This window comes from Phocoena phocoena, chromosome 7 (assembly GCF_963924675.1).
Source record: "Phocoena phocoena chromosome 7, mPhoPho1.1, whole genome shotgun sequence".
Taxonomy (NCBI): domain Eukaryota; kingdom Metazoa; phylum Chordata; class Mammalia; order Artiodactyla; family Phocoenidae; genus Phocoena; species Phocoena phocoena.
In genome coordinates this window covers 66,116,174-66,129,426 of record NC_089225.1, presented here as the reverse complement: position 1 = coordinate 66,129,426, position 13,253 = coordinate 66,116,174, and positions in this window count along the sequence as shown.

Below are 13,253 nucleotides of genomic sequence, written 5' to 3'. Positions count from 1 at the left end.
TGGAACCGGTTATACAGAGGGCCAACTATAATTTATGCTCAGATTTTTGACTGTGCAAAGGGTTGGTGCCCCTAATCCTTGAGTTGTCATGGGTCAACTGTATATGATTTAATGAGTGAACAGATGGAGACTACATTAATGATTGAATGACTAAATGAATTTTCAAACTTAGTGTTAGAAAATTGTTCCAGTCTTATTTTTAATTCTCTTAGTACCTGTAGTTACTTTCATGTTACATATCTTTTTCTATTTTTTTTCTAGCCTAGAATTTCCAGATACATTTTATTTTGTAGGTCTTTTGAAATATTCTGTTTGTTTGTGCATCACCTTGTATGACCGGAAGCTTGTTGATATTTGTGTTAGTTTGCAGAGAAGCAGACACCAAAACCAGGTTAGCAGTGCAAGAGATTATAAAGCCTGTGTAGGGAAACGGGAGGAAGTCAGGAGTCTGGGAGAACCATCAGACCGTGATGGAGTTTTAATCCCAAGTGAAGGAGAAAATGAGAGGAAGGTTGGGTGGAAGTATCTTAGACTGCAATGCAATTCTAAGGAAAGTACTGCAAGATTATCAGAGTTCTTGAGCCAAAGTCACCCCTCAGAGGAGTGCCACCTCCTTCCGGAAGAGGCCTTAGGATCCCTGGTCACACTGGGGCATTGGTTAGGAGCAGCTCCTGTAAAGTGTAGCTTCAGACTGAACACAGTTAGGGATTTCAAAGAGCAGCGATTCAGCCATTGGGAATTACACTCCTGGCAGGGATTCAGAAATCATTAAGGCACATTTTCATGACCACAATGTATTGGTTTTCTATTACAGTGTATTTTGCTTTTTAAACATCAATAGATTTCTTCAAATTTCCTTAAATTTATTTTGTTGTTATTTTCCTATGTATTTGAGTTAACATCTTAGAATTGAAGGGGAAGAGTTGTCACATCACATTACTGTAGGTCTCTGAAAGGCTCCTCTTTTGAATAAAAAGTAAGCTAAGACAGGTTGCTCAACTGCCACCCCAAACAGCTCTACACTGCTTTCCTGGCTCTTTGCCGCTTCTCCGTATCCTGTCAAGTCTCGAGGTCCCAGTTAGAACTCTGTGTCTGCTGTGTGCTGGTGATTGTCTAGCCTGTGCAGTGTATCCTCCACTTTCTGACCACAAAACCCCACTGCCATCTGGATGACTCAGCTCCTATACTGTCCCTTTTCCCAGCTCACACTGGCATAGCACTGCCAGTAGCTGCTGGAGCCACCAAGTTACTCCCCAGTTCATTGCTGCTTTCTGTCTAGGGACAGCAATTTAACCTTTGAGCCTATTGTGAGAGTCTTTCCTCAGCCCCTACCATGGGAGGCAGTGTGATGTCGTGGAACCAGCACTGACTTTGAAGCCAGATGAGCTTCTATTCTACTATGTCTTAGCAAATGCTTTAACCTCTCTATTCAACTTCCTCACATGGAGATTCAGGTTAAATCTTCAGTACTTACCTCACAGGGTTGCTGAGAGGATCAAATGAGTTAATCTAGGAGAAAGAACTTTATAAACAAAGCTAAATATTCTTAATATGTGCATAACATTATGTTAAGGGATCTGACCCACGGAAAATTATAATATGATCTCTTATGATATTTATTATATAATCTCATTGGGGAACAGAGCAATGCACATGAAATAACAGAAGGTTGATAAGGAAGAGCCTGTTCGCTGTCTGTCCAAAGCCATCTCCTTTCTTTCCTGCTAACAGCGGCCCTATATTTACTAGTACACGCAGACATCTCTTGATCTCAGAGAACAATGCTAGCCCAAGGAGGATATGTTTGAGATTTATACGTTTTTTGGTCAAGATCTGACTCCAGCTTTAATTGCTGCATTTCTAACTCAACAACATACTAGGGTTTATCAAAGGTCCAGGAATAAAAAGTAGAAAACAAAATCATCATACGATATTTACATATACTGATAACCCCACTGTCTTTAGATATTGGAAAGATTCATTAATGTATTAGGGTTCCCCAGAGAAACAGAACCAACAGTTTGTTGTTATGGAAATTTATTATAGTCATTGGCTCATGGGATTATGGAGGCCCGCAATCTGCTGCCTGCAAGCTGGAGGATCAGGAAAGCCAGTGGTGTAATTTAGTCCAAGTCCAAAGGCCCAGGAGTGGGGGTGAGGGGAGGTGGGTATTGGTTTAAGTTCTGGTTCGATTAGAAAGACCCAAGAACCATGTGTGCTGATTTCCAAGGGCAGAAGAAGATGAACGCCCCAGCTCAAGCAGACAGCAAATTTGACCTTTTTCTACTATTTGTTCTATTTAGGCCCTCAAAGGATTGGGCGACGCCCACTCGTCTTGATGAGGGTGATCTTCTTTATTCAGTCTTTAAATTCAAATTATAATCTCTTCTGTAAACACCCTCACAGACACACTCAGAAATAATGTTTTATCAGTTATCTGGGCATCCCTTAGCCCAGCCAAGTTGACATATAAAATTAACCATCACAATCAACAATATCACTTTAACTAATTTTTCAGGAAAATGCATCAGAGTCACTATACAGTAAAAATTGATGATTTGCTAGATTTTCTGGGTCAGGATCATATCCATCTATATACGCTAGAAAACCAAGTTCACATGTTGTTTACCTTTTAATAAATTCATTGAAGGCTGTATTTTTTTCTCTGTTTACTGTTTCCTCTGTTTACTAATATTTGGATGCAACTACTCTCAGTTTTTGTCTTTTTCACATAATTTAATGTTCTTTTATTTCCTTTATAGTAAAATAACTATTTAAACATGTATATTACAATTTCCAAATTAAGTTTTTTAATGGAGGTAGGAGAGTTAAAAATTTTGTTTGTAACTTTTATTTTACTGCATTATTGTCAGATAATATGGATACTATGATTGCTGCTTTGTAAAAAGTAATATTTTGTTGTGGCATATTACATTGGCAATTTATGTGAAAATTCCATGCATTTTTGGAGACAATATTGTTTCCAATGTTCATTGGACATGCAGTTTAAAATACGTGAGGTGGATATGAATCTCGGGCTGTAAAAGTCAAGTGTGCAAGAAATGTCATTTTATTTATTAACTGTGACAGCTGGATTTTGAATTTAAGCTCCTGTTCTGTCAGGCTAGAGTAGAAATATCAATCTCTATTTTGGTGTTTTTCTCCCCCACTTCTAGGTCTTGGGAACTTAGCTACTACCAAGACATTGGCAGTATAGAGTGGGGATGATGGTCCTTTGTTCATTGGTTGTTAATATAAACAGAGGGGGTTCCTATCATTCATTTCAGGACTGCGCTCCCCACCCCCTTTCATGTCACACATAGGAAGTAAGAATGTGAGGTGACGATGCTCCAGTGTAGCCATTTCTCTGGCAACATGTTGGTTCAGTCTCCTCTACCTCAGGACCCAAAGATGTGTCCTACTTCTCCTCCATTCCTGCATCCCTTCATCCTGTGTAATACTCCGAATTGTCTGAGTGAAGAAATTTACCATCTGCTAGAGCAGGGGATGGAGGAGAATAAGAACATATAAGGAAAAAAATGTAAAGATTAACACCTCACAATATTATGTCACATAACCCCTACTAAGTTCATATTCCTGCCAAAAAAAAAATTTACATGTTTTCCAGATGCAGCTAACCACCAAAATATCTTATGCAATGTATCAGCCTTCTTATACTCTCCATCAAAGATAAGACACAAAATTTGCCTCATAGAAATTTCACTAAGACAGTTGAAATCTAAAAAGAGTTTTGGGGGAAGGAAAAGTTACCTGGTTTAAAGACAGCTAGATGGAGTCAATTACTGTAGTAAACGTCGTCTGATTACCTCCTCATTGTTCTAACCCCTATTTAGACAGTCTTTAGTCCTCACAGTTTAGATGGTTGTCCCTGAACAAATGTGGCCATGCTAGGTGATAGATCAGTAGAATGGTCACTAGACTGTATTGGTGACCAGCCATCACACTCAATCTTGTGTTTGCAGCTGGCATGTGAGAAGAAATGGAAGCCTATGAACTATTGTGGGTCCCCAAGCACTTCACTCCTCATTGCTCTCTGATTTGACAAGACTCTTTACATGTGGCCTAACCTGTGCACTTACAATCTGTAGATTTTTTCCCAGTGGTTTCAGTCCATCATGACATTTTCATTTTTCACAGAAGCATGGCAAAAAAAGAACATGTGATTTTCAAAATTCCTAATGGGGAAGAACTGCTTCATTCTGTTGAAGGCAATCCACTTTCCAGAGTTGCTGTAAAGTTGGGTTTCTTTTTCTAAGAGTCAGTTTCTCTTTTTGGACCTAAGAATGGCATATGGGAGACATACGAGGGGAGTGAGTGGTGACTGGTTGGCATTTTGGAGTTCCTTCAATTTCAGATCTGATTCTCAAAGCCATTTGGCTCCCCTGAAGTCTGCAAAGTTTTGGTCAGGATTTCTAATTCCTGAAACAAATCTCTGTCTGTCTCAGCCATTGCTGCTGCAATACCTCCATCTGTTCCTAGCTTCTCTTGTTAATGGAGTTAAGAAATCAACCCAACTTTATTCCTTTCTTTACTCAGTCACTGAGAAAAATCTGTGTGGGTTGTGCTTGTTTAGGTTAAGCTCAAAGCAGAGCTTGCCAAAGCCTGTTCTGAATCGTTCAGATCCAGGCATCATGAGTCAAAAGCTCCTCAGATCAGTGTCCTTGCCACTCCAGAAAAGCATTTAGTTCTTTTGGAAATTATTGAGAAACCGACCTTAAAATTCACCTTCTACATCAGTGTCTTTCCAGATATTCTGCCAGGAATGAAAAAAAAACTAGCTTAGCTACTCCAGCAGGGCTGTGATTTTTTTTTTCCCTTCTTCTTTTCATTTTTGCCAAATCCTGCTTCACCTGCTCAGGAGGTTTAAAATATTTACTAGTATTCATTCACAGTCATCCTCATAACAATCCCCTAGATTCATCAAAAGTAGGAGTGACTTAAAGATTCGACCTCGGAGCTGGGTTTTTTTAATTTTCTTTTTCTTTTTATCTTCTCCAGTAATCTCTTTTATTATTTTTTTTTTTAGTAGGGGAATTCATCTCATTCACATTTGATGCAACCATTAATAAAATTGATTTTATTCATATTATCCTTGTATTTTTGTATATTTTATATATTTTTCTTTTCCCTTCTATTAGCTTGTTTGGTCAATGTGTTAGTCATCCCCTTTTGCTTTCTTTTCTTTCTTTTCCTCTTTTTTTTAAGTTGGAAGTTCTACTGTACTTTCCCATTCCTCCACTGATACCATCTTAAAAGATGAAAACTTTGAAGTATTTTTATTTTCCTATTCTCACTGCACACTAACAAATACCAGTGAAGCATTTAAATATCTCTTATGAATCATTTTTTATCTCTTCAATTACACTTTCTCTTCCATGCTAACATAATCCACTTAAAGTAAACTATAAATAGTTATAAATTTTGTTTCCCTTCCTTTGTGTCAGTTTAGTCAGATTCATTCTCAAGTCTCTTTCTCAGAAAGGAAATGAGAGAAATATATTTTTAGAATCTTCATATTTACCCACAGAACTTTCTTTCATCTGAATGGAAGAATAATAGCTTAGCTGGGTATGAGATCCCTGCATTGCTATAGTAGTCTCTCTAATCTATAGATTTTTCCCCATCTCATCACTTAACTTTCAATTTAGAAATAAAATATCTAATGCTGGTCTGATTCTTTTATTTAAGTAACATGTTATGAAATCCTAAATGGTTGTGAAAAAAAGAAACCCACTCTTTTTCTTCAAATTTTTGAATTACACCATTATATACATATATCATATCCAGGTATGAGCATATATATCTTTAAGTTGGTGAACATTTACTTTCTATTAATTTAAATCTTTTTTTGAGTGCAGGAAAATTTCTTCTAGTATAATATATTTTATTCTTTATTTAATTAGCAACTTGATTAGCATGACTTACTTATCTCAATGTGTTATTTCCTTTTTTGAAACTACTGTTACTGTTGTCCCAGATCTGTTTTTAAATGCACATATGTTTGCCCTTGCACTATATTTTAAGTAATTTTATTTTGTCTTCTAGTTCGCTAATTCAAGTTAACTATAACCTTCCTCCATGTCAGCCAAAATGCTAAATACTAAATTTTTATAGATCATAAATAGTTCGAGCTCCAGAAAGTCTTTGCTTGTGTGTGTACATTATTGCAGTCTCTTAAATTCTCATATTATATCTGGTCAAGGTATCATTGTCTAATGATAGCAGTTTATTTCTTATTAACCAGCTCTTCTGTGTGGTCAGTTTGATCTTTCTGTCTGTGACTGATGAATCCCAAAGATGAATTTTGTTTTCCTTAATTCCGCCTCCCTGGGACCAGATTTTGCTGCTAAAAGTACCTTATGTCTGAGCAGTTTGGGAAACACAGCGTCTGTGCCTATATAGGTCAACAGTGCTCCAGATGGTAAGATGTGGTCCCCCATCTAAGCATTTGTACTTCTTCACTAAAAATGCTTCAAAGTCTATATATCAGTCAGCATCCAATCAGTAAAACAGAATTCTTACTGGCTATTTCAAAATAAGGGATTTAATGCATCAAATTTATTGACTGGTAATAGAAGGTTGAAAGACCCACAAGACAGTAGGATAGTTCAGAGTGGGGACTTTGGAGATGGAGCTGCTATGGCTGGGATGGCTGAGTAGGGGTTTTTCTTACAGCAGAACATGGGGAGCTAAATGGTACTGAATCCTTAGATGTCTGTTACTAATGTGAAAAGGAATTGCAAATAGGAATAGAGTAACTCCCCTCTTCTTCAAACTTCTAATACCTGACCAGTGCCTTACAATGGCTAAGCACACCTGAAAGCAAGCTGACAAGGGAGTCTATAGTTAGCAATTTGCCAGTTTCAATACTTTAAGCCAGTGTAGAAAAGTAGGCTTGGTACTAAGAGACAAGAAATTAATTGTATGTACTTATCTTTCCCACTCTTCATCTAAGATAACCAAGGAAGTAAAAAGGACTTTTTGGTGTCTTACTCTTAGACAAATATGAAGAATGGTGATAAGTCCTTTTCTAACATGCATATCTGGAAGCTCTTTTAATTTGTAAGAATGGTTTGTACTGGAGTTTATGAAAAATCTCAAGATAACTGACAACTGCTATTTGCTTTTGCTGTTTGCTGATCACTTACATGTCATTTTTATAGTTTGTATAGTTCAGCAATAGTTCTAATACTATATTTTAAAATTATTTTATATATGAATTATTAGTGTAAACCAATATCTGGTGCTCCTCAGGGGGAATGGATGAATGAATAGATGAACAGATGTAAAAAAATACATGCTAGAACAAATTAAGTGCATTTTTCAGGTAGCTAAAATTCTAGGGAAATTTAAAGACTAAAAGGGCATCACAGCCTAAAAAGACTTCTTAACAATCTGAATATTTAAACTTGACCTCTTTTAAAACCTATTTTAGTATAATTCAGCTTAAAATATTAGTCTAAAATTTGATCAGAAACTGCTGATTAAAAAGAACCACCTTAATCATTTGTATTAAGCAAACCACTTTAATCATTGTATTAAGCAAACAATACATATTCATTGAAGTTACCTATTTTGTGAATATAAAGGCAACACCTACTTTTACAAAAAATTAACCATTATAATGTGCTAAGATAAAGATTTTTAAAATTCCCTATTTCACAACCCTGAGCTAAACATTGCTTTCAACTCGGCAAAATGTCTATACATTTCCATATGCAAACTTGTATGTGTATGGCAATATTTATATTATGTATCAATGATATATGAACTCCTGATATACATGTATCAAATATTTATTTCATCCTGTTTTTATGCCATGGCTTTCTGTACCTGTTAAGGGAATAGATTATTTTCTAATGTCTGTACAGTGCTCTATTGTGTATATTTTATCATGATTTTAATAAGTATTCCCATATTCAGATAATCACTTTGCAATGTTTAGCAATATTATATGCAATGCTGTGATGAACAAATCTACACACAATTTTTAAGTTCTTGTTCAATTATATACTTATAATAATTTCTAGAAGTAAAACTAGAAAATCAGGCCATCATCAAAAAATCTACAAACAATAAATGCTGGAGGGGGTGTGGAGAAAAGGGAACCCTCTTACACTTTTGGTGGGAATGTAAACTGATACAGCCACTATGGAGAACAGTACGGAGGTTCCTTAAAAAACTAAAAATAGAACTACCATATGACCCAGTAATCCCACCACTAGGCATATACCCTGAGAAAACCATACTTCATAAAGACTGATGTACTACAGTATTCATTGCAGCACTATTTACAATAGCCAGGACATGGAAGCAACCTAAGTGTCCAACAACAGATGAATGGATAAAGAAGATGTGGCACGTGTATACAATGGACTATTACTAAAAAGAAGTATTATTAAAAACAAATGAAATTGAGTTATCTGTAGTGAGGTGGATAGACTTAGAGTCTGTCATACAGAGTGATGTCAGAAAGAAAAACGAATACTGTATGTTAACACATATATATAGAATGTAAAAAAAAAAAAAGTCTGAAGAACCTAGTGTCAGGACAGGAATAAACACTCAGACGCAGAGAATGAACTTGAGGACACGGGGAAGAGGAAGGGTAAACTGAGGTGAAGTGAGAGAGTGGCATTGACATATATCCTCTACCAAATGTAAAATAGATAGCTAGTGGGAAGCAGCCGCATAGCATAGGGAGATCAGCTCAGTGCTTTGTGACTACCTAGAGGGGTGGGATAGGGAGGGTGGGAGGGAGACACGCAAGAGGGAGGGGATATGGGGATATAAGTATACCTATAGCTGATTCAGTTTGTTATACAGCAGCAACTAACACAGCAATGTAAAGCAATTATACTCCAATAAAGATGTTTAAAAAAAAAAAAAAAAGAAAATCAGGTATATATACAACTATTGATAGCATGTCATTAAACTATTTTAAAGAAGAGTTTTACAAGTTTAATATTCAGAAAATGGTATATGGAATGCTCATTTCATTCAACCCTCAATAATATTCACTATGGTTAATTCTTAAGACCAGGTTTCCTCAATCTGGACACTATTGACATTTTAGACCAGATAATTCTTTATTATAACTTGGAGAAAAGCATGCAAATATTTTAAACTTGTCTGTGGTAACTTTTATCAGTTTTTCTTACTTTTCTATGATTATCTTTTCATATACATATATAAATACACACATATATAGCTCAAAATTGTAAAAATATCATGTATTTTATAATATTTAATGGTTTTACTTGTTTCAGTAGCACTGACATATTTGGATTTTTCTTTTTGGTAAGGACAATATTTAAGTACCCCAATAAACTTTATTGACACACTAAAACTCTAGTCAATTGAACCAGTATTTATTGAAGAAGTATTATTCTCAATCATGATTGAACATGGAAATACAATCACATTCCATATGTTTAGGACTATATTTTAACTACATACTTGTATTCATTAAATTGTTTGCCTATTCTGGCAGAACTACTGAAGCTTTTCATTTATTAAAAATTTAACACTTTACTGATAGATTTATGTTTTATTATCTATTTTGAGATTTTGCATACTGGAAGATAATTTATTCAACTCGTATTGGTTTAACCCCCATTCTTATAGAGAAAAGAGGATTATTTCCATTTTCCATATCTGTGGGTGTATACGGTTTTTGTTTTGTTTTTTTTGCGGTACGCGGGCCTCTCACTGTTGTGGCCTCTCCCGTTGCGGAGCACAGGCTCCGGATGCGCAGGCTCAGCGGCCATGGCTCACCGGCCCAGCTGCTCTGGGGCATGTGGGATCTTCCCGGACCGGGGCACGAACCCCGCGTCCCCTGCATCAGTAGGCGGACTCTCAACCACTGTGCCACCAGGGAAGCCCAGTTTTGATTACATTATATGTTGATGTTGGAAAGAGCTTACTTATTGTTACAGAAAGATAATTGCGAAATATCAAGAGTTTAAATAGTATTTTATTTTGCTGTGTATTCAAGAAAGAACACTTTTAATATAGCAGTCTGAAAAAAGAAAACAAAAGTAGAAAGACAATAAATTTTCTTCACACTAGTCTAATAATTTTGGTGAAAGGTCAGAAACAAGAATATCATCTACCCAAGGGAAAAAGTATCTGGATAAACCAAAAGAGGAAGACAAGAAAAGAAGTCTGGTTTTAAATATAATTTTGGAGGAAGAATTTTGGAGACAGTTTTCAGAAATTATAAAATAATTGAATAGCTTAGGGACCGAAGATAGTAGTACTGAAATTTAATTATCACAAATTAAGGAATTATAAAATAATGATGATATGGATGCAAAATAATTCATAATTTGATATGCTTAGTACCCTGTCATCAGGCATTTGCAGATTTGAGAATGTATATTTTGCCAGGAATCACTGATTTATTTAATTAGAATGGATGCCCTCCTCATGAGGGAAAATGTTTATAATCACACAACTTTTTCAATTTCTAAGTAGTCAAATTGATGAATGATAAAAAGCTGTCAGCATGAATACTTTTTAAAGTTTTAAAACTTTTAAAAGATACAGATACTTCTATCTATATTCTAATTGCACCGAAACATGTATGTATATATATAATTTTAAATAATTATGATATATTGTTGATAGAGAAAAACTGAACTTGATTAACATGACTAGCATACTCATTATTCCCACATATTTACATATCTCAAGCACTTATTTTCCAGAACTGTTTCTTCTTCAGGAAAATCTATACACTAAAAATACAAACTATAATCTCAAAATTTACTTGTTCTATATTTAATTTTTTTTTTTTTTTTTTTTTGCCATACGTGGGCCTCTCACTGTTGTGGCCTCTCCCGTCTCGGAGCACAGGCTCCAGACGCACAGGCCCAGCAGCCATGGCTCGTGGGCCCAGCCGCTCTGCGGCATGTGGGGTCTTCCCGGACCGGGGCACGAACCCGTGTCTCCTGCATCGGCAGGCGGACTCTCAACCACTGCGCCACCAGGGAAGCCCTAGATTTAACTTTTTATGTATATATCTGTACCAGCATATTTGCCTTTTACTTTCACCAAAATATATCTATATTTGTATCTATGATGCTTGTATATCAATTAACAAAACCTATATATTTTTTAACATCTTTATTGGAGTATAATTGCTTTACGATGGTGTGTTAGTTTCTGTTTACAACAAAGTGAATCAGCTATACATATATCCCCATATCTCCTCCCTTTGACGTCTTCCTCCCACCCTCCCTATCCCACCCTTCTAGGTGGTCACGAAGCACCGAGCTGATCTCCCTGTGCTATGTGGCTGCTTCCCACTGGCTATCTATTTTACATTTGGTAGTATATATAAGTCCCTGCCACTCTCTCACTTTGTCCCAGCTTACCCTTCCCCCTCACCGTGTCCTCAAGTCCATTCTCTACATCTGCATCTTTATCAAAACATATATTTTGATAATGTGAAAAATGTTCCTCAATATTAAATTTAGGACTGTGGCTCTCTTTTGAAGATTCTTCTCTTTATCTTTGGTTTTGAGCATATTATATGTCTAAGGGTGTGTGTGTGTGTGTGTGTGTGTGTGTGTGTGTGTGTGTGTGTGTATGTGCGAGTATGTGTGTATGTTTTGATCTTTATTCTGCTAGATATGATCTGAGCTTCCTAAATCTGAGATTTGGTATCTGTCATTAACTATAGAAAGTCCTCAACCATTATTACTTCAATTATTTCTTCTGCTCCATTCAATCTTTCTTTTCCTGCTAATATTCCATTTACACATGAGACCTTTTTATATTGTCCCACATTTCTCAAAAATGCTGTTTCATTATTTTTTATTCTTTTTAGACTTTGCATTTCATTTTGGGAAGCTTTTATTGACCTACCTTCAAGTTCACTCTTAATGTTCCTTGGCTGTGTTGAATCTACATGAGCTCACCAGATAGTCTTTCTTTCCGTTACTTTGTTTTTCACTTCTAGCATTTCCTTTTTATATTCTTTAATGTTTCTGTCTCATACTTATATTACCCATCTGTTCTCCTGTGCTGTCTACTGTTTCCATTAGATCCCTTAACATATTAATCATAGTTATTTTAAATGACCTGTCTGATAATTCTAGCATTTGTGTCATATCTAATTCTGGTTCCAATGATTCTTTTGTCTCTTCAGAGTGTGTTTTTCCTTGTCTTCTGACATGTTTTACAATTATTTTGTTGAAAGCCAGACATGTATTGGGTAATATATACTGAATTAAATAGACCTTAGTGTGAAGATTGATATTAATCTGGCTAGGAATTGGGCTGTGTGTAATGTTTGTTGTAGCTATAGGTTTCAGAGACTTCTACTTCCTTTTGTGTCCTTGCTTGTCGGTGCTTGACTTTAAACCCCCCTATTGATACCCCTTAGAGAGATTCTGTGTCTTGCAGCTCTGTCATCTAAAATGCACTGCTATTGTATTAGTTCCCTGTTGGTATGGTGGTAAAGTGAGCATTTTATAATCTTCTGGTTAAATGATAGTCTTTTAATAGGTTTGCATCTCAGGGCTGTGACCTTCTTAAGTGTTTCTCCAGTGGCATAGCTTATTTTCCCTTGACCTCTACTGGTTCCAAATTCCTAATATGCTTCCTTGAAAGTCTGCTCCTGTTGACTGCTTCACAACGACATTATGTAAGACAGGAAGAAAAGATGGGGATGGACTGGGGAGGAATTCCCTTTCCCCAGCTGGCAAAAGTTTCAGAATTTAGCTCTGGAAAAGTCCTTTTCCCTGAAATATAGACCTTTTTTATGGAGAAGCCTCTGGCCTATGTCACTATAATATTCCTCTGCCTAGCCAGAGCCACAGAGAATTTTTCTCAGAGCCACATTGTGAGAACATGGTAGAGCTGATGGGAGAAAAGCCAATGAAAGTATTGAGGTTCCCACTAAGATTGCAGCCCCTGGTAGTTTTTCTCTCACTAGTATGCACTCAGACTCCAGCAATTCATAGGGGTTACCACTTAAATGTTCATACCCTTTCATGGCCTCAGTGGCTTCTGCTCCAGGTAAGCAGATCTTAGCTGTAACTCTGCATTTCTAGTCTCTCTGGGTTTAGGTTGTATACAATTTGCCCTACAACCTCATTTCTCCGATGGGTCCAAGAAAAGTTATGGATTTTCATAGCTTTTTCTTATTGTTAGTATAGAAGTAATGACTCCCAAGCCCTTTACACCTGAAAGCTGAAAATGTGGACCTCTTTTTGGAGGCC